Source organism: Oryx dammah, unplaced genomic scaffold (genome assembly GCF_014754425.2).
Source record: "Oryx dammah isolate SB20612 unplaced genomic scaffold, SCBI_Odam_1.1 HiC_scaffold_28, whole genome shotgun sequence".
Classification (NCBI taxonomy): Eukaryota; Metazoa; Chordata; class Mammalia; order Artiodactyla; family Bovidae; genus Oryx; species Oryx dammah.
The window spans coordinates 18,678,035-18,700,823 of NW_024070212.1; the positions used below are offsets into that span (position 1 = coordinate 18,678,035).

At 42.5% G+C, this 22,789-nt stretch overlaps 1 non-coding gene and 2 pseudogenes across 1 annotated transcript; all 3 read left to right on the forward strand.

Moving 5' to 3' along the window:
- Positions 1 to 5,158: 5,158 nt before the first annotated feature.
- LOC120857180 lies at positions 5,159 to 5,265 on the forward strand. The gene has a single exon (XR_005719637.1). It is a non-coding gene; the product is annotated as a U6 spliceosomal RNA (small nuclear RNA).
- A 4,421-nt stretch (positions 5,266 to 9,686) lies between these two features.
- Positions 9,687 to 10,211, forward strand: LOC120855883 (annotated as a pseudogene).
- Positions 10,212 to 21,042: 10,831 nt separating this feature from the next.
- Positions 21,043 to 22,712, forward strand: LOC120855885 (annotated as a pseudogene).
- The last annotated feature ends 77 nt before the right edge of the window (positions 22,713 to 22,789 follow it).

Here is a 22,789-nt window from a genome sequence, read left to right on the forward strand (position 1 = left end):
AGCTCAACTGGAATTCCATCGCCTCCACTAGCTTTGTTCATAATGATGCTTCCTAAGGTCCACTTCACATTCCAGGATGTCTGGTCCTAGGTGAGTGGTCACACCATCATGGTTATCTGGGTTATGAAGATATTTTTTGTATAGTTCTTCTGTGTATTCTTGCCACCTCTTTTTAATACCTTCTGCTTCTGTTAGGTCCATACCATTTCTGTCCTTTATTGTGCCCATCTTTGCATGAAAAGTTCCCTAGGTATCTCTAATTTTCTTGAAAAGATTTCTAGTCTCTCCCATTCTACTGTTTTCCTCTATTTCTTTGCATTGATCACTGTTAAGAGGTGCAAAACTTCCAGCAAAGACCAGATTAGCAGTGTTATTTTCTCCTTCAAACCTTGAAAAATAATTAGGGAGGATAGTCAGAGCACAGAAACCAACATGCAAAATGTGATATTTAAGGTTTAGTATGCTACGTAAGATCTTTGGGTTTCCCCAGCGGCTCAGCAGCAAAGAATCTGCCTGCAGTGGAGGAGATGCAGGAGAGTCAGGTTCAGTCCCTGGGTTGGGAAGATCTCCTGGAGGAGGGCCTGCAATCCACTCCAGTATTCTTGCCTGGAGAATCCCATAGAGAGAGGAGCTTGGCAGGCGACATTCCACAGGGTTGCAAGCAGTCAGACACAATTGAAGCAAGTGAGAACGCATGCATGCACTCACTTAAGATCTTTGGCCATAGTAACTCATGCTTAAGAACTGACTGGAAGCCTACTATTTATTTCAGGAAACTATGCTAACAAAAACAAACATAACCCACATCTGGCCTACAGCAGCTATGGCTGTTGGCAAAAACATCCTGAATCTCTTACACAGAAGAGGCTCCCTCTAGAGGTAGCTGCCGAAGGTGTGTAGCCCTTAAGGAGAGTGTTACCCACAAGGCCCACTTCAGATGGGTCATGAGAGATGGAGGACAAGAAACGACTTCCCTGGGACTTCCCTGGAGTCCCGTGGCTAAGACTCTGCACTCCCAATCCTGAGGGCCTGGGTTTGATCCTTAATCAGGGAACTAGATCCCACACGTCTCAACTAAGAGTTCACATGCCACAGCTAAAAATCCTGCATGCTGTAACGAAGATCAAATATCCCACGTGCTGAAACTAAGAAATAAGTAAATACAAATAAACATGAAAAAAATCCATGGATCACAAAGAGTCAGACACGACTGAGCAACTAGGCTCCCCTGGTTGGCTCAGTGGTAAAGAATTCGAGTGCCGACGCAGGCGACGTAGGAGACGCAGGTTCATTCCCTGTTCTGGGAAGATCCCCTGGAGAAGGAAATGGCAACCCACTCCAGGATTCTTGTCTGAGAAATTCCATGGGCAGAGGAGCCTGGTGGGCTACAGTCCATAGGGTCACAGAGAGTTGGATATGATTGAGCGTGCACACAAGTAAGAAAAAAAAAAAAAAAAAACACCTCCATGAGGACAGAGCAAGGGATCATGGGAAACAATGAGGATTTTCCTAAGGGGGTAGAACTTGGGGAAACCAAACAGACCAAGCAAGGAACTTACTCCTGTGTTGGGGCAGGTGGTCCTTGCCCCCCAGATCCAATACACAGTGTTGTCCTGGTTATCTATTGCCACCCAAAAATTTAGTGGCTCAGAATAACAATTATTTGTTATCCCCAGAGTTCCCTTGGCTCCTAAGGGCTTGGCTGGGCACTCGAGGTATCTTACATGATTACAGTCACACAGCTGCAGCTGGAGCAGCTCTGGGCTAACTGGGCGTCTCACTTGCTTCATATATTCTTGGGGCTTCTCAATGGCTCTCTGTGTAGGCAAATGTGGGCCTCCTCACAAGATGGTGGAGATGGTGGCCCTAGGGCAGTTGGAGGGCTAACTAGGGGGTCCCAGCATAAGTGTCTCAGCAAACAAGGCAGCCGCCGCCTTGCCTTTCAGGGCCCAGCCTCAGAGGCTATAGGGCATTACTTCTGCTGTGCTCTACTGGCCAAGCAGCCACTAGCACATTCCGGTTTAAGAGATGAGAACATATACAGTCCATCAATAGACCAGTGACCAGTGACTGCTGGGTGCTTTCCTTTTCTGAACAAGAGTTTTGCTTGTATATCAGGTATGTTGGGGGCTGAAAACTTGTCTTTGGTTTACAGCTCGCTGAACCACAAACAGCCACATGAGGAACTTAACAGATTCTGAGTAGCTAAAGGGATGTACTGCTACACAGTTTGGTGGTTACCTATCTAAACTCCATTCTCTGCTTCTTCCTCAGTAAAACAGTTCTTATATTTCCCACATTCCCTTGCAGCTAAGAGTGGTCATGTGACAAAATTCTGGCCAATGAGATGTCAGCCAGAGTTGTTGGATGAGACACCCAAGAAGGCTGTGTTGTTTGCTGTTACTACGCCACACAGCATGTGGGATCCTAGTTCCCTGACCAGGGATTGAAGCTGTGCCTCCTGCATTGCAAACTCGGAGTCTTAACTGCTAAACTGCCAGGGAAATCTCAAGAAGGCTTTCTAAAAGGGGGCAAAAAAGCTGATATGGATCCTTTTCTGCCCTTTGCCATTTCCTCCTGATTTCTGGCTGGAATGCAGAATATGACAACTGGAGCTCCATTCTTAGACCACAAGTCTTAAGAATGAAAACCAGTCTGAGAATGGTGGTACAGAAAGATAGAAGGACCCTGGGCTCTGCTGACAACGGAGCTACTATGAACCCTCTATCTATGGACATTTTTTACAGAAGAGAAAAGTAAAATTTCAGTCTTATCTCTGGTCTCCATTATTAGCTGCTAAATGCAGTTCCTACCTTAGACAGAATGTCTTCCTCACTCGATTATCTAAGCAGGGACTCTTAGCTTCACTCTTGTTTTTATTCCCTGAAACTTACATAGAATCTGGTAATAAATATCGATTGAATGAATGCCTAGCACTTTAAGTTCTAACTGATTTATTTAACTGTCTGGGTTTGATAAGGTACAAAGAATTCCCCCCCAACCCATCCCATTTGCCATCAGCTGCTGTCTTCAACTCTGCTCTGTCAGGAAACTTCCCCATCCTTGGAACACATTTCTCAAGTACACCCCATGGTTTTCTTGTTATTTTCATGGGATACAAGTCTTGAACAGTCTGTTTCTTAATATTTCAATCTTATATTCAATTCCTAGCTCACTCCCCACCCCCCAACTCAAGTTGGACTCACAGCCCAGAGATCTGAAGCAGCAAAGTGGGGACAGGGCTACCTTTATCTTCACTCTTCTTACACCCTCCCTCCACTTCCTGCCTCTGACTTCTCCAGGCTTGGACTAGTGGGAGAAAGAGAAAGGGTAGTTTTGTATGACCAGGTCTGTTAGAACCTTCCATATGACAGGTGCCTAAGTGCTGGGTCTCTCTTGGAGGGTGGTGTTTGAGGAGACTCCCAGGCCCTCCCCACTGCACACCCCTTGGTATCACAGTGCATCTCCAACTGAGGTCCTGCAGACCTGAGCTTCTTCACTGTTCCTTGCCATTGGAGTCTTCTTGCCCTGCAGGGACCTCTCTTGGACAGAGCCCCATCTATATGGTTAAAACCCAGGTACTCTCCATGATGTCCTCCTGGCCCATGAGAAACTTCCACATCCTTATCATGCCAGGTGCCAGAAGTACAGGCTACTCTTGAGCACTGCCATTCCTGGTCTGGGCTCCAGTCATTCCCTAATGTGCCCTGGTCACCAAACCATCAGCAGATACTTATCCCTATGTTCATATGCGTCTCCCAAATGCCAGTAAACTCACGTCAAGTTTTTCCACAATTCTCTGACAGGGGGCCCAGGTTTGATCCCTCTTTGGAGAACAGATCTTACATGCCGCAAGTAAAGATCCAGCATGCAGAGGCTAAAAAGGATTCTGCATGCCGCAACAAAGACTGAAGGTCCCGAGTGCCCCAACTAAGACTCAGCACAGCCTAATTAATTAATTAATTTAAAAAAACCCTCTCTCACAGTGCTTTGCTTGTGCTCTTTTGCAGCACTGGGATAATAATTCTACTACCCAAGAATCATCCAGTCAAGGAGTGATTTTCCTGCAGGCACCCCAGTCTCGTGGTATTCTCCTTACTTGGTCTGTAGCTTCTGCTTGCCTTCCTAAGGACGAAGTAGGGGCGATAACAAAGCTCCATAGAGCAGACCGACAACTCCATCTCCACAACGCTTCATTCCCTTGTCAAGAGTTTCATTTATACAGGCTGAAGATGATGATGAGGGACCATCACTGTTAGAGGAGTTGTTCTCATTTGTCTGTCCAGTAAAGTCTTTCTCTACCATGTGGGGAACCCACATGCTCTTCTTTCCCTGAGCACTCAGCTCAAACTCTAAGACAACAAGAAAAATCTCTTTGAACATCCTCTTACACATACACTACTTTTAATTTTTACAGCCACCTCATGAGTTAGAGAAACAAAGTAATTAAGACTTAGGGAAGTAGGACATCCTGGTTAAACGTGGCGGATTGAGCACACCCATTTATCTCTGCTCCATCGAGAAAGCACATCAAAAGGAGAGTATGGAAATTAAAAAGAATAAAAGCTCAAGGAGAAGACTAGAGACAATGAGAGACGTAATTTTGAAAACTGGAATGTCTCATGTGTAAGGTTTTAAATCCTTAAGTTTGAATATTTTCCATTCTACTCATGAGGTAGAGAGAGGAAAACCAAAAAGGCATGAAATAATTGGAGTCTTAGGACTTGTAAAGGCTTTAAAAATTGAAAGTGTTTAGTCCTCCGGCAATAGAGGCAAGAGGACTGAAAATTTCTTTTGGGGATGATGACTGACACAGGAAAAAACCTTAACAGGAACTAGAAGACTGATCCCTCCCTCACCCATCCCACAGTGAGTCAGCCCCAGCTGACCACCTCTGGCCCCTGCACTGGGCTTCTAATCAGCAACTTTGGACCTCATGCCTGAATTGGAACAGACAGCCCAAGTTCACAAGCATCACACATAAAAGACAGAAGCCAAAAGAAAAGGAACCTGGAGTGTAACATATAATGAGGGGACCAGAAGGAAATGTCCTCCAAACTGCAATTAACATCATCAGAAATCAACAGAAAACATTGCACCCATGACAACAGAATGGATGCTATTATTAAAAGAAAAATTCAGAAAATAATAAAGACTTGTACTGGCTTCTACAGCACATATACTAAAGTTGGAACAATACAGAGAAGATTAGCATGGCCCCTGCACAAGGCTGACATGCAAATTCATGAAGCGTTTCACGCTTTCTGTATAACTGATTTACTGAAACACAAGATAATAAATCAGTTATACTTTAATATAGTTTTTTTAAAAAGAAAATAAGACTTTCTGGAAATTAAAAATACGAAGTGATCAGTTAAAAATAAATGCATATTTAACCCCCCCACCCCCCCCAAAAAAATGAAGTGAGGGACTTCCCTGTTGGTCTGATGGTGAAGACTCCACCCTTCCACTAGAGGGGGCACCAGTTGGATCCCTGGTTAGGGAACTAAAATCCCACAAGCCATGGGGTATGGCCAAAGAGAAAAGAAAAAAATATATATAAATGGAAGTTTGTAATTTAATAAAAAGAATTCTGAGACAAAGTCGAAGCTTTCCTGGTGGCTCAGTGGTAAAGAATCTGCCTGCTACTGCAGGATGTGTGGGTTTGATCCCTGGGTTGGGAAGATTCCCTGCAGAAGGAAATGGCAACCCACTCTAGTATTCTTGCCTGGGAAATCCCATCGACAGGGGAGCCTGGTGGGCTACAGTTCATGGGGTCGCAAGAGCCAGACTCGACTTAGCGACTAAACAACAAAGTTGAAGAAATATCCTGGAGGATAGAATAAAAATACAAAGAAATAGAAAATATAAAATAAGTGTAAGAAAATTAGAAATTCAGTCTAGAAGACAGAGTATCTGGTTTTAGAAAGTGAGAAGAAATAGTCAGTAGGAAAATCATTAAAGAAATAATTCAATAACAATTTCCTACCCTGAAGGACATGAGTTTATAGCTTGAAAGGACCCATGAAATTACCAGCACATTAAATTAAAAAAACAAGGAAACAAACAAAAATTTTAAAAAATCAAACACCCAAAGGTTTTTCGTCATCAAATTTCAGAGTAAATATTAAGAGCAACTTGTAAAGTTGTCCAGAGAGAAAAATCAGGATGTGTACAAAAGATAGTTGCATACTCAGAATGACACTGGATTTAATAGTATTCCTAAAAACTAGAAAACAATGGGACAACGCCTTAAAAATTCTAAAAACATTTTTAATCCAAAATTCTATACTCTGCCAAGATATTTTCAGGCATGCAAAGACAGGAAATTTGTTTTCTGGGCTCCCTTCCTCAGGAAGCTTTTGGATGAAGAATTCCACTGAAACAGAGCAGAAGACCAGGGAGAATCAGAACATGGCATCTAGGAAACAGAGGAGCCACAGAGAAGACAGGCAATGGGATTGCCTGGGTGGAGGCATAGGGAAGAATCAGGACAATCTTGCTGCAGGCCTCATGCAACCAGCCAGATTAGAACGGAAGGCCATCACACAAGGTCATCAAGCTACCTACTTTGACCAATTTGAGAGGTTTACACTTCTAACAGAGGGAATGAAAACAAAACAAAGAAACAAAAAAGCCCGAGGCAGTTATAAATTCTGGGAAAAACAAAAATATGCATAAAAGGCAGATTTAATAGAGGCTTAATAGTAAACAAATCCCCTGATGGCTCAGTGGCAAAGAATCTGACTACTAATGCAGGAAACACAGGTTTGATCCCTGGGTTGGGAAGATTCCCTGCAGAAGGAAATGACAACCCACTCCAGTATTCTTGCCTGGGAAATACCATGGACAGAGAAGCCTAGTGGGGTTGCAAAAGAATTGGACAACTTAACGACTAATCAACAACAAAAACAAACCTTACAAAATCATAATTATATAAACAATAAATACCAATTTATCCAAAAAATATTGTCTACTATTGGAAGAGGAGAGGAGTGTTACATATTGAGTAAAGGGCTAAATCCTAATCTTTTATTTTAAAAATTATACTAAGTGAACTGATTTTATTACCAAAATTTATGATAAAATTATGATAAAAAGTGATATTTCCTAAAAGCAGTGGGTTGGAGAGGTTTATTTTGTTTCTGATGAGTTATGGGTTTAGTTTTTTTTTCTCTCTCTCTCAAAAGATGCAGCAAATTTCTACATCCGTTATAGCATTTCATGGAGGTCTCTCTCTATGTACTTTAAAAGCTTTTAAAAGCTGCAGTCTTTACAACACTATGGACTGTAGCTCACCAGGCTTCTCTGTCCATGGGATTCTCCAGGCAAGAATACTGATGTGGGCTGCTGTGCCCTCCTCCAGGGAATCTTCCCAATCCAGGGATCAAACCTGCGCCTCTTATGTCTCCTGCATTGGCAGGCGGATTCTTTACCACTGGAACCACTTGGGAAGCCCTTTAGGCATCTATTAGAAGTGTGGGAAAAAAAGGGTATAGAGAATTCCTTGGCAATCCTGTGGTTAGGACTCCGCCCTTTCACTGCCAAAGGCCCCTGTTCAATCTCTAGTTGGGGAACTAAGATCCTGAAGGCTGTGCAGCCAAAAACAAAGAGGAAGAATTGTATAAGTTATCCATTCCTCTCTCACACAATATGAAAATAGTGTTAACAACTTAAGTCAGTTTTACCTGAGGTGCTGATTAAAAATACAGATTAATTATGCCCAAGATGTACTGAACGAGTATGTCTCTGAGAACTAGAAGTGACATTTGACTGAGTCCCCCAGCGATCATTAGGAGTCCTAATGGAATCCACTAGAAAAATACATCTCGGATTACTCTACCGTGCTTTCACATTATAATAATCTGTGTGTTATCACTCAGTCACGTCCAGCTCTGCAACCCCATAGACTGCAGCCCACCAGGCTCCTCTGTCCATGAAATTTTCCAGGCAAGAATACTGCAGTGGGTTACCATTTCCTGTTCCAGGGGATCTTCCTGACCCAGGGATCAAACCTGGGTCTCCTTCCGTGGCAGGCAGATTCTTTACAGTCTGAGCCACAGGGAAGCCTAACACACAATGTGCTTTCACATTATAATAATTTATTTTGCATCACATTTGCCCTCTTAGGATAGGAAAATATTTTCCTCATTACTCCGAGGTACATAAAGTGTTGTAAATTCAACAGCACCTCATTCTGTTGTTTCGTCATTATAGTCTTAGCTCATTTGACATATTGCTCTGGTTTCTCTATCTTAACTTATCAGATAAGGGCCTTGTGCATGATTCATATTTTATCTCCATTCTATTCTCACAAAGATCAATAAAAGAATCTCTCACAATTATTTGTCAAAATATGACATTGCCTTATAAAATAAAATCTGAGGAAAAATATCCGTTATTAAACTATATGACGTCACTCTATATGATACACTCTAGGTCCATCCATGTCTCCACAAATGACACAATGCCATTCCTTTTTATGACTGGGTAATATTCCATTGTGTTTATGTGCCATATCTTCTTTACCCAATCTTCTAGTGATGGACAGTTAGGTTGTTTCTATATCCTGGCTATTGTAAATAGTGCCGCATTGAATATTGGGGTGCAAATATCTTTTCAAATTATGTTTGGTTTTTTTCTGGGTATATGCCTAGGAGTGGGATTCCTGGGTCTTATGTTCTATTTTTAGTTTTTTAAGGAACCTCCATACTGTTCTCCATAGTGGCTGCACCAATATATATTCCCACCAACAGTGTAGGAGGGCTCCTTTTTCTCCACACTTTCTCCGGCATTTATTCTTTATAAATTTCTTGATGAGGGCCATTTTGAGGAGAGAGAGCCGTGAGAAATATCAGCAACCTTAGATATGCAGATGATACCACTCTAATGACAGAAAATGAAGAGAAACTAAAGAGCCTCTTGATAAAAGTGAAAGAGGAGAGTGAAAAAGCTGGCTTGAAACTCAACTTGAAAAAAATTAAGATCATGTCATCTGGTTCCATCTCTTCTGGCAAATAGAAGGGGAAGAAGTGGAAGAAGTGACAGCTTTCTTTTCTTGGGCTTCAAAATCACTGCAGACAGTGACTGCAGCCATGAAATTCAAAGATGCTTGCTCCTTGGAAGAAAAGCTATGACCAGACAGCATGTTTAAAGAGCAGAGACATCACTTTGCCGACAAAGGTCCATATAATCAAAGTAGTCATGTATGGATGTGAGAGTTGGACCATAAAGAAGGCTGAGTGCCAAAGAATTGATGCTTTCAAATTGTGGTGCTGGAGAAGACTCTTGAGAGTCCCTTGGACTGCAAGGAGATCAAACCAATCCGTCCTAAAGGAAATCAGCCCTGAATATTCATTAGAAGGACTGATGCTAAAGCTGAAGCTCTAATACTTTGCCCACCTGATGGGAAGAGCTGACTCACTGGGGAAAAAAACTCTAATGCTGGAAAAGATTGAGGGCCTTAAAAGGAGAAGGAGGCACAGTGCACTTGGTAGTCCCATGGATCTGTCTCTTGCTTCAACAGTGCTTGAAAGGAACAGACCTAAGACACCCCCTTGCTCCAGCCTGCAACCACCATCCAACATTTTTTCCAGTTACAGCCTTTGGAATCAGCCACTCAGCTGTCCATGATCACTAGGACCAGTCACCATTTTTTGAGCTTCACTCCTTATTACCAATCAACCATGAGCTCCCAGATTTGTCAGAATTATTCCACCAAGGTGGAGGCCGCCGTCATCACCTGGTCAACATGTATCTGTGGGCCTCTTATACCTACCTCTCTCTGGGCTTCTGTTTTGACCACGACAATGTGGCTCTGGAGGGTATGACCCAATTTTTTTTGCAAATTGGCCCCTAGAAGTGTGAGAGAATGGAAAGTCTCTTGAAAATGCAAAACAAGTGCAGTGGCCGCCCCCTCTTTCTGGACATGCAGAAATCATCTGAAGATGAGTGGGGTAAAACCCAGGGCACTTTGGAAGCTGCCCTTCTCATAGAGAGGAACCTGAACCAGACCATAGTGGATCTGCATGGCCGGGTTCTGCTCGTGCAGACTCCCACTTCTGTGACTTCCTGGAAAACCACTTCCTAGATGAGGAGGTGAAACTCATCAAGAAGATGGTGACCACGTGAGCAACCTCTGCAGGCCGGCTGGTCCCCAGGCTGGGTTGGGTGAATATCTCTTTGAAAGGCTCACCCTCAACCATGACTAGGAGCCTCTGAAGCCCAGCGGCCTTTGAGGAGCCCCCCTAACATCAGGCTACACTCTATGGGGCTGCAAAGAGTCAGGCAGGACTGAGCACACACACACACCTAACATCAGGGCTTCTGCCTGAAGCCCCCTCTCTGCAGCCACTAGGCAGCGTCTTAACACTCTGGAGCCCTCTCAAGCCTTGGACCAAATGGAAACAATAAAGGTTTTTGCAGCATCAACTAATAAATAAAAGGAGAAGGGGTGGCATGGAATGAGATGGTTAGATAGCATCACCAACTCAGTGGACATGAATTTGAGCAACCTCTGGGAGACAGTGGAGGACAGAGGAGCTTGGCATGCTTCAGCACATGGGGCTGCAGTGAGTCAGACACAGCTTAGCTCTGGCGCCCTATACCAAGGTCACAGATGTGGAGCCCTGTACCAAAGTCACAGGATACAAATTTCCAAAACTGACCAAGTCCCGTAGCAACTGTTGCCATGAGCCTCCAGATCTAAACCGGCCAGTTCCTTGACTCCATATTATGTAAAATACCCACCCTACTATCCACCCTATAGCATCCTAACCAATCACCTAATGCCACCCTTCCGGTAGGAATTTTCTGTTTTGAGGTTGTAAAAAACAGCTGCAAGCCTGTGAAAGCATTCAGCTCTCCCTTGAGCCAGCCCACTGTTGTAACAGGGCCTCCCACTCAAATAAATTTTATTCTCCTCTCATTCTGCCTCATGTCTGGAAATTCTTTTCCAACCCGCACACAGACCTGAACATTAGTGACTGAACAACAAAACATTCTGAGGGGTATGAGGTGATACCTCATGTTGTTTTGATTTGCATTTCTCTGATAACTAGTGATAGTTGGGTATCTCTTTCATGTGTCTCTTAGCCATCTGTATGCCTTCGGGAGAAATGTCTATTTCAATCTTCTGCCCACTTTTTGATTTGGTGATTTTTTTTTTTTATATTGAGCTGCATGAACTGTTTGTATAGTTTGGAGATGAATCCCTTGTTGGTTATTTCATTTCCAGATATTTTCTCCCATTTTGAGGGCTGTCTTTTCATTTTGTTTATGATTACTTTTGCTGTCCAAAAGCTTTTAAGTTTAATTAGATTCTATTTGTTCATTTTTGCTTCTATTTTATTACTCTAGGAGATGGGTCAAAATATCTTGTTGTGATTTATGTCAGAGTGTTCTGCTTATGATTTCCTCTAAGAGTTTTATAGTGTCTGGTCTTATATTTAGGACTTTAATCCATTCCAAGTTTATTTTTGTGTATGGTGTTAGGGAGTGTTCTAACTTGATTCTTTTTCATTTAACTGTCCAGTTTTCCTAGCATCACTTACTGAAGAAGTTGCCTTTTCTCCATTGTATATTCTTGCCTCTTTTGTCATAGATTAGGTGACCATAGGAGCATGGGTTTAATCTCTGGACTTTTTATCCTGTTCCATTGATCCATATTTCTGTTTTGGTGCCAGTAACATACTGTTTTGATTACCTTAGCTTTATAGTATAGTCTAAGCTCAGGGAAACTGATTCTTCCAGCTCTGTATTTAGTTCTCAAAATTGCTTTATCTCTTGGGGGTCTTTTGTGTTTCCATATAAATTGTAAAATTTTTGTCCAAACTCTGTGAAGAATGCCATTGGTAATTTGACAGAGATTGCATTGAATGTGTAGATTGCTTTGAGTAGTACAGTCACTTTCACAGTGTTGATTCTTCCAGTCTAAGAACACGGTATGTCTCTCTATCTGTGAATCTTTTATTTCTTTCATCAGTGTCTCATAGCTTTCCAAGTACAGGTCTTTTGCCTCCGTAGGTAGATTTATTACTAGGTATTTTATTCTTTTTGCTGTGATGGTGATTTTACTTTTGAAAGACAACATGTGAGCTTTTCTGATTACAAAAGTAGTAACATAGTCTTTTTATTCAACTCAGAAAGCACAGAAAAGTGAAAAGAATAGACGGTTCTTTTATAAACCCAGTTGACAGAGGAGACATTTTGAATAAAAATTATCTACTTTGAAGGTTTCTTGTTTTATTTCATACATCATGAGCATTTTCCCTTTCCATCAGTTCAGTTCAGTTCAGTCGCTCAGTTGTGTCCGACTCTTTGCAACCCCATGGACTGCAGCACGCCAGGCCTCCCTGTCTATCACCATCTCCTGGAGTCCACCCAAACCCATGTCAATTGTGTCGGTGATGCCATCCAACCATCTCATCCTCTGTGGTCCCCTTCTCCTCCTGTCTTCAATCTTTCCCAGCATCAGGATCTTTTCAAATGAGTCAGCTCTTCGCATCAGGTGGCCAAAGTATTGGAGTTTCAGCTTCAACATCAGTCTCTCCAGTGAATACCCAGGACTGATCTCCTTTAGGATGGACTGGTTGGATCTCCTTGCAGTCCAACTCTCAAGAGTCTTCTCCAACACCACAGTTCAAAAGAATCAATTCTTCAGTGCTCAGCTTTCTTTATAGTCCAACCCTCACATCCATACGTGACTCCTAGGAAAACCATAGCCTTGACTAGATGGACATTTGGTGGCAAAGTAATGTCTCTGCTTTTTAATATGCTATCTAGGTTGTTCATAACTTTCCTTCCAAGGAGTAAGCATCTTTTAATTTCATGGCTGCAATCACCATCCACAGTGATTTTAGAGCCCCCAAAATAAAGTCAGCCACTGTTTCCACTGTTTCCCCATCTATTTGCCATGAAGTGATGGGACCAGATGCCATGATCTTAGTTTTCTGAATGCTGAGCTTTAAGCCAACTTTTTCATTCCCCCCTTTCATATTTCATTTCCATAAATAACCTATATTTTTTTATTTTAAACAAAATAGATTTCATTGTAAAATAAAACATCAACCAGAAAAGCATAGAGTCTCATGTAAGGTTATTGATAGTGTGGACTTGATGCTTATGTGCCAAGGGAAAAGCACTGGCAGAGCAGATGCTGAAGACAAGAGAGACAGGAGAGAGGGGGGCATAACTGCTGCCAGGAGAGGCCGAAGAAGATAAGAGAGGAGAGGTTCAGAACTTTCAGAACTTACTGTCTAAGGGCCTTGACTCCCTTTGTAAAGGTGATGTCTTCTGCTGAGAGTGATGTCTTCTGCTGAGTGTCTTCTGGGGAGTAGAGGAAAGTGTGATGAAGTAGTTGCTGCAAAAAAATGATGAGAGGGCTGCTGATAATCGGAAATAGTCATTTCTTGGAGGCTCATATTTTAGTGAGATAGACTGGGTTTTGATCTTGGTTCTGACCCTTAATTAACTGTCTTTACTCAAATGACTTAACTTTTCTGAAACTGACAAGTCCAGATGAAAATACTGAAAAGGTAAGTGGTTGAGAACCAATCCATGCTTGCAGTTTAGCTGGGCAAGTGTGGGTTAAAAAAGAGCTTGGGAGATAAAAATAATTGGAAAGATAGTGGTTTAAATGATAGGTTAAGAGGCCTTTGCTCATCAGAGATAGAAGCAAAGAAAGGAAGAAGCTATCAGTAAAAAATAGAGTTCAAAGAAGTAATTTTACATGTTTCCCTGTACTACAAAAGTAACATCCTGAAACATTTTCAAACATTCATAAAAGCAACCCCTTCCCCCCAAATCTGCGTTTCTATAGTCCAGAAATAAATGCTGTTGTTCAGGTGCTAAGTTGTGTACAACTCTTGCGACCCCATGGACTGTAGGCTGCCGACCAGGCTCCTCTGTCCATGGGATTTCACAGGCAAGAACACTGTAGAGGGTTGCCATTTCCTTCTCCATGGGATCTTCCTGACCTAGGGATCAAACCCACAGCTCCTGCACTGGAAAGCAGATTCTTTACCACTGAGCCACCTGGGAAGCCCTTTTCACTCCTGTCTTGCCAGTCTTTGTATTAAGCTAGGAAACAATTAGGTATAATTAAACATTTAAGTGTCCCAGGTGATGCTAGCAATAAAGAACCCACCTGCCTGAAAGGTTGTTGAATCACGACGCTGGGATTCTTGGCCCCCGGAGGAGAAGAATTCAATCCGGGGCCAGAGATAAGGCTTGATTGCTCAGAGCTTTTGTGTAATAAAGTTTTATTAAAGTATAAAGGAGATAGAGAAAGCTTCTGACATAGACATCAGAAGGGGGCAGAAAGAGTACCCGCTTGTTAGTGTTAACAATGAGTTTATATACTCTCCAATGAATCCAAAGAATGTCTGGAGGTTGTAAAGACCTCACCAGACCTACTCCCATAATTTACATTTTAAGATAACGGAATTAGCCAGAAGGTTTAATCCAGAGACTGTCCTCAGGCAGAATACATTGTTGTTATATAATCCTTGTAAAGAGCAGGTCTACTCCCATAATTTACAGATTTACCAGAAGGTTTAATCCAGAGACTGTCCTCAGGCAGAATACATTATTGTTGTATAATCCTAAGGGATGTAGAGAAGAAAAAAAGTTTGTCCTTTCTTCCTCCTTGAGAATTCCAGACCCCTCTCTCCTTGGGGACCCCTGGACTTCTTATCAACCTGTCTAGGAAATGACTCTCTCATGCCAATGCAGGAGATATAAGAGATAAGAGTTTGATCCCTGAGTAGTGAATATTGCCTGGAGGGCATGGCAACCTGCTCCAATATTCTTGCCTAGAGAATCCCATAGACAGAGGAGCCTGGCAGGCTACAGTCCATAGTGTCGCAAAGAGTCAGACACAACTGAAGTGACTTAGCATACATGCATGCTATGTAGCAGGCCTTAGGAGTAGAAACTGTTTTTAACCTTACAGGCTACTTTTGTTTTATCAATAGGTTACCAAAGTCAGAGCCAAAACCAGACTGCACTGGCAAGATCCAACATGGTGGAAGAAGTAAGCCAAAAGGTCACTGCTTCCCTTACCTTCATTCATCTCTGTGTTTCCACACTAACCCCTGAGAGCTGAAGGACTCTGCTCTGATTGATCTGTGTTTGTTTTGAAAGTACCTGGTATTTGGCAGAGATGCTTTGCAGCGGTACTTTGAGAGAAATACAGTGATCAACCACCCCCAAAATAGCTCTGACTTGACCGCAGCAGGTGGATGGAACCTGGAGGTGTTAGAGCGTTACTTTTGCTTCTTAACACCATGCTAAGATCTCCACCCAAAGTGGGTGTCTGCAGTCTAACAGGCATGATTTATGCTGTGTGCAAAGGACAGTGGAAGACTGCCCATGCCCTGGCTGCCCCTAAAAATCCCCTTCTCTTTCCTAGAGTCCTGAATAAATGTCTGCCTCCTAGGCCTTAAAACTCCCTTACTCCCCTCCCTTTGGGAAGAAGGTGCTTTTAGAACCCCTGTTCTCTGGCCATTGCATAAAACCCTGTCTTGCTTGCACCAAACTCAGTTTCATTATTAGCTGCTTGAACTTTAGCAGGAAAGAAGTCCTTGAATAGCCCGGGAGGAACTTGGTTCAGCGAAGAAGTCTCTACACAAGAAGAGAGATTCATGTCTAATTTGGTCACAAGAGCATGGTGGTCTTTACCCTCTTAAAAACTGAAGATTCCCAAGAGTTTTTTTTAATGTAAATTACATATACATTGATATTTACTATGTTAGAAATTAAAATAGAAAATTTAAAAATATTAATCCTAAAAAAAAAAATATTAATCCTGTAAGAAATAGCAACCATAAATGCATTACATGTTAACGTAGTTCAGTGTCTATGAAAAATAACTACATTCTCCAAAACAAAAATGTAATGAGAAGGGAAAACTTTTACATTTTTGCAAGTCTCTTTAACAGATGATAGCTGGATTTTCATATCTGTGTCTGCATTCAATTTGTTGGAAAATGTTGTTTTGATTGACATGCATAAAGAAAACATGACTTTTCAAATATGTTGTTACAAAAGGGAGGAATATTTCAAAATGCTTTTTCAGATAACTGTGGATATTCTTTCTTGTAACTACACCAAATCTTGATACACAGTCATTTTAATTTTTATTTATTTTTGTCTGTGCTGGGTCTTCATGGCTTTGCAAAAGTTTTCTCTTGGAGAAGGCAATGGCACCCCACTCCAGTACTCTTGCCTGGAAAATCCCATGGACAGAGGAGCCTGGTAGGCTGCAGTCCACGGGGTCGCTAAGAGTCGGACATGACTGAGAGACTTCACGTTCAGTTTTCACTTTCATGCATTGAAGAAGGAAAGGGCAACCCACTCCAGTGTTCTTGTCTGGAGAATCCCAGGGATGGGGGAGCCTGGTGGGCTGCCGTCTATGGGGTCACACAGAGTCGGACACGACTGAAGCGACTCAGCAGCAGCAGCAGCAGCAGCTTCTCATGTTGGGGAGGGCTCTAGGCACGCAGGCTTCAGTTGCTGCAGCAGGCAGTCTCAGTAGTTGTGATGCATGAGCTTAGTTTGCTCTGCAGCATGAGGAATTTTCCTGGACCAAGGACAGAACCTATGTTCACTGCATTGGAAGGTGGATTCTTATCCTCTGTGCCACTGTTAGAGAGTCCAAGCTCGTCAACTGAGAGGCTGACTGAGAAGATTTCAGGCTAGTGCTCCAAAATCACTGCAGATGGTGACTGCAGCCATGAAATTAAAAGACGCTTACTCCTTGGAAGAAAAGTTATGAGCAACCTAGATAGTATATTCAAAAGCAGAGACATTACTTTGCAGACTAAGGTCCATCTAGTCAAGGCTATGGTTTCTCCTGTGGTCATGTATGGGTGTGAGAGTTGGACTGTGAAGAAGGCTGAGTGCCGAAGAATTGATGCTTTTGAACTGTGGTGTTGGAAAAGACTCTTGAGGGTCCCTTGGACTGTAAGGTGATCCAACCAGTCCATTCTGAAGGAGATCAACCCTGGGATTTCTTTGGAAGAAATGATGCTAAAGCTGAAGCTCCAGTACTTTGGATACCTCATGCGAAGAGTTGACTCATTGGAAAAGACTCTGATGCTGGGAGAGATTGGGGGCAGGAGGAGAAGGGGACGACCCAGGATGAGATGGCTGGATGGCATCACGGACTCGATGGACATGAGTCTGAGTGAACTCCGGGAGATGGTGATAGACAGGGAGGCCTGGCGTGCTGCGATTCATGGGGTCGCAAAGAGTTGGACACGACTGAGCGACTGATCTGATCTGATCATAACAAAAGCAGCAATATAAGAATTAAAGTCACAGAAGCAAATCCAGTATGGATTCAAAATTAACCCTTCCAGGTGGTTATACCACCAGGGAAATTCAATACACAGTAGTCTTTAAAATGCCAGTCACTATGTGGGATCCCAAACCATATTAGTATACTTTTTGTAATCTGTTACATCTGAATCCATTGCTTTTCTCTCTTTTTTTTTTTTGCATTTGAAATGGATCATTTGGAGAATATTAGTTCACTGTATAATGCAGAGCTTCCTAATGTTGACACATTACAACACACAACTTTGATACATAATAGGTACGTATTAATATCACCCATCTAAAATATTTTGAGAATGTGAAGTTCACTGTAGCACATACAAGATTTCCAAAATTCAAAATTTCACCTGAGAACTCAAATCTCATCACAGACAACAAAAACTGTCAGTTGTTTTCCTTAAAGTGAGGCTTACATCATTTACTTTTGAGAAAGTGTTTGCCAAATTCTCAAGCCTGAATAACCATGGTTTGGCAGCTATTCTGCTTTTTGGCTGCACTGGGTCTTCGTTGCTGCTCCAGCTGTTCTTGAGAGGTAAGCAGGGGCATGCTCTGTAGTTGCGGTGCGCACGCCTCTTTCTCATTGCTGGGACTTCTCTTGTTGCAGAGCATGGGCTCCAGGGCTTCAGCAGCTGTGGCATGTGGGCTCAGACGGTGCCGGTTCTGATTCCTAGAGTGCAGGCTCGATAGTCGAAGCACAAGGCTTAGTTGCTTCACCGCATGTGGGATCTTCTCAGAGCAGGGATCAAACCCATGTCGCACCTAACGGCAGGCAGATTCTTTACCTCTGAGCCACCAGGGAAGCCCCTGGCATTATTCTTTCAAGTAACAATGTTACATTATTAAAAAAAAAAAAAAAGCAGCTAGTTCATCTCACAAGTCAAACAACTGCACAAGTGCCTTTCCTCAAGTCCATCATTGTACCCCAGGATGCAGCCACACGCTCTATGTAGTTCCCACTTTCCCTCAGACATGCTAAAGATGTGGACTCAAGGGCTGAGATTTAGGGACTTCCCTGGTGGTCCAGTGGTTAAGAATCTGTCTTCCAATGCAATCTGTCACAACTAGAGAAAGCCTGTGAGCAGCAACAAAGACCCATCACAGCCAAAAGAAATAAGTATTTTTTTAAAGGTTGAGATTTAATACAATTCATGATTTTACTGCTTCATCAAGGACAGTTTTTGTGTTTTTTTCAATCCAGGGGTGTGTGGACTGCCACTCTCTTAGATTCATGCTAAGGCACTAAAAGTTTTTCCCCCCACTGCTTCGGCATCACTGCAAGTATTATCATCATGGAAGAGAAGAAAAACATCCTAACACAGTATTAATGATGATAATAGTTTTGACCTCACAAACTGCCTAAAATAGTCTTGGGGACTCTTAGAGGTTCACAGACCACACTGTCAGCACCATCACTGTAAGTAAGATACCTGCCTCTCTGGCTTTCAGTTTCCTTATCTATAAACTAGGACAGGTGATGCTACAGCTACCTCATAGAGTTGTGGAAGCTGAATGATACGAAAGTGTGAAGCATTTAGAATAGTCTCTGGCACACTGTGTTATACAAGCATCTGCTAATATAATCATATATTCAGTGTCACTAAATGTTTTTCCAAAATAAAATTTATTGACAGTGTGTAATATTCTACAGTGGTGTAACCTAATTGTTGGATATTAGGTTGTTTCCATTCTTTCAACATCCCTGTGCATATCTGTGTCATTTCTCTGGTTAAATTCCTGAAATGGAATTGCTCAGAGTACATGTATTTTTCACAGTACTGCTGGAAACCATACATGGACCATCAAAGTGGGAGAGCTGAGAAAAAGAGGGGTCCATGGGCCGAGTATCTGAATCAGCCGGGGGCATCTCTCAAGGTGGATGTATTGCCGTAAATACAGAAGAATGAACTGTGATGATGATCTCTGAATTGGAAGAGGCCAAGGTGTTGGTTGAGTCATCCTCATGAACACTGAAGTCACTCAGCTGGCATGCAGAGGGCCAGAGATGGGACACAGGGCCCATCACGACAAGATGGGCAGACTTTGCCAAAACATGATTTGGCTGGGAAACTATCCCCAGACTCAGGAAAGCCTAAGTGAGCATTGTCTTTAAAACCAACACCTATGAAAGGCTACCACGTCCTAGATGGTGAGCCACTTCTCTCAAGTAAATATGTGATTCAAAACAATACTAGTGTCCTGCTCAACATACACATTTTCAAACTCACTATTCAGAAACGGTACACATCCAATATGAACATGATGTAAGCACAGAGTAGGTTTTCTAGTTTGATTTTGTGGAAACTTGTTTACATTCAAGCATTAAAGTCTGACTTCAGGATACTGCAAATTAAATTCATGGAATCTTGGCCCAGGCAGAAGCAGCACCACAGTGAAAGGAGGTTCCCCCCGCCCCCAATAAATAATGCTGTAACAAGTGGCTTTCCATATTACAAAATTGAAATTGGATCCCTATCTCACTGTACATTGAGACAGAATAAGGAATTTCTATGTGAAAGGCAAAACCATAGAACTTTCAGGAAAAAAAAAAGAATAGCTTTCTGACCTATGGAAGAGTTTGCTGGACACAAGAAACACTAACTTTGAAAGAAAAGATTAAGAAATCTGACATTAAATTTAAAAATTTTGGTCACTAAAGGGTACCTTTTGAAAAATGAAAAGAGATTCCCTGGTGGTCCAGTGGTTAGGGCTCAGTGGGCCTAACTAGAATATTACTAATACCTTGTCACATACCTAGCCTTCTTGAACCTACTTCTTCACATTCTCCTCAGAACTTTTATCCTGAATCTCACATTATTTTTTCCCTTCATGTCTTCTCATATACATAAAGCATCTTGACAAGAATGTTTAGTTTTAATGTGTTTGAGCTTTATAAAAAATAGTTTTAGGGCATTCCCTGGCAGCCCTAACTCAGTAGGGCTCCCAGGGCCTAGGTTCAATCCCTGGTTGAGGAACTAAGATCCCTTAAGCAAGCACTGTGCCAAAAAGAACAGTGAAAAGACAGTCATAAATTTGACATACTTATAACAATATATAACCAATAATGATTTAATACTAAGAACAAAGAACTTCTATAAAACATCAATACAAAGTTAACTCAAGGACTTCCCTGGTGGTACAGTGGATAAGAATCTGCCTGCCAATGCAAGGGACATGGGTTTAGTCCTTGGCCCGGGAAGATTCCACATGCTGCAGGGCAACTAAAGCCTGGATGCCACAGCTACTGAAACCCTCGAGCTTAGATTCTGTGCTCTGCAACAGGAGAAGCCGTTGCCGTGAGCAGCCTGCACACCGCAACTACAGAAAGCCCCTGCATAGCAATGAAGACCCAGCCCACCAAAAAAAAAAATGAGAAAAATGAACAAAAAATATGAAGAAATATTTCACAAAAATGGAAATACAAAGACCTATTTTTTTTTTATTAAAGGATAATTAACCTCATTAGTAATTAGAGAAACACAAATTAAGATCACAATGAGTTATCACTTTATCCTCACTGGACTGGCAGAAATTAAGAACTTGCAATGGTCCTAAGGGCTGGAAAGGGATGAGTTCAATAGGAATTCTTAGACTGCAGTAAGGAGTGCAAATCCATGCAGCCACTTTGAAAACAATTCATCATTATCCTGTAAAGTGTCCTAAAGAAATTCCTGCTTTTTTTTTTTTTTCACAATGGGTTTGCCGCCAGGACACAGGTGTCATGAAAACCAAAATGGGAAAGAAGACCCACATCAACATCGTTGTCACTGGGCACGTAGATTCAGAGAAGTCTACCACGACTGGCCATCTGATCTACAAATGTGGCGGGGTCGACAAGAGAACAATTGAAAAGTTCGAGAAAGAGGCTGCGGAGATGGGAAAGGGCTCCTTCAAATATGTCTGGGTCTTGGAGAAACGAACGTGAGCGTGGTATCACCATTGATATCTCCCTGTGGAAATTTGAGACCAGCAAGTACTATGTTACCCTCATTGATGCCCCAGGACACAGAGACTTCATCAAAAACATGATTACAGGCACATCCCAGACTGACTGTGCTGTCCTGATTGCTGCTGCTGGTGTTGGTGAATTTGAAGCCGTACGTATCTCCAAGAACGGGCAGACCCGTGAGCATGCCCTTCTGGCTTACGCCCTGGGTGTGAAACAACTAATTGTTGGCGTTAACAAAATGGATTCCACTGAGCCACCCTATAGCCAGAAGAGATAGGAGGAAATTGTTAAGAAGTCAGCACCTACATTAAGAAAATTGGCCACAACCCCAACACAGTAGCATTTGTGCCAATTTCTGGCTGGAATGGTGACAACATGCTGGAGCCAAGTGCTAACATGCCATGGTTCAAGGGATGGAAAGTCACCCGTAAGGATGGCAATGCCAGTGGAACCACCCTGCTTGAAGCTCTGGATTGCATCCTGCCACCAATTCGCCCAACTGACAAACCCTTCCTTGTGTTTGCCCCTCCAGGATGTCTATAAAATTGGTGGTATTGGTACTGTCCCTGTGGGTCGTGTGGAGACTGGTGTTCTCAAACCTGGCATGGAGGTCACCTTTGCTCCCGTCAATGTAACAACTGAGGTCTGTAGAAATGCACCATGAAGCACTGAGTGAAGCCCTTCCTGGGGACAGTGTGGGCTTCAGTGTCAAGAACATGTCTGTCAAAGATGTTCGTTGTGTCAGTGTGGCTGGTGACAGCAAAAATGACCCACCAATGGAAGCTGCTGGCTCCACAGCTCAGGTGATTGTTTTGAACCATCCAGGCCAGATCAGTGCTGGATTGTCACACAGCTCACATTGCTTGCAAGTTTGCTCAGCTGAAGAAGATTGATCATCGTTCTGGGAAAAAGCTACAAGATGGCCCTAAATTCTTGAAATCTGGTGATGCTGCCATCGTTGATATGGTTCCTGGCAAGCCCATGTATGCCGAGAGCTTCTCTGACTATCCTCCCCTGGGCTGTTTTGCTGTGCGTGACATGAGACAGACTGTCGCTGTGTCATCAAAGCAGTGGACAAGAAGGCAGCTGGAGCTAGTAAGGTCACCAAGTCTGCCCAGAAAGCCCAGAAGGCTAAATGAATATTATCCCCCAAATCTGCTACCCCAGTCTTAATCAGTGGTGGAAGAACAGTCTCAGAACTCTTTGTCTCAATTGGCCATTTAATAGTAAAAGACTGGCTAATGATAACAACGCATCGTAAAACCTTCAGAAGGAAAGGAGAATGTTTTTGTGGACCGTATGTTTTGTGTGTGGCAGTTCACGTTATTAGTTTTTAAAATCAGTACTTTTTAATGAAAACAACTTGACCAAAAATCTGTCACAGAATTTGAGACCCATTAAAGAGTTTAATGAGAAAAAAAAAAAAAGAAATTCCTGTATGGGTACATCAGGAGATATGTATAAAAAACACTGAGATCCTGTTGATACTAGAAAAATAACTAG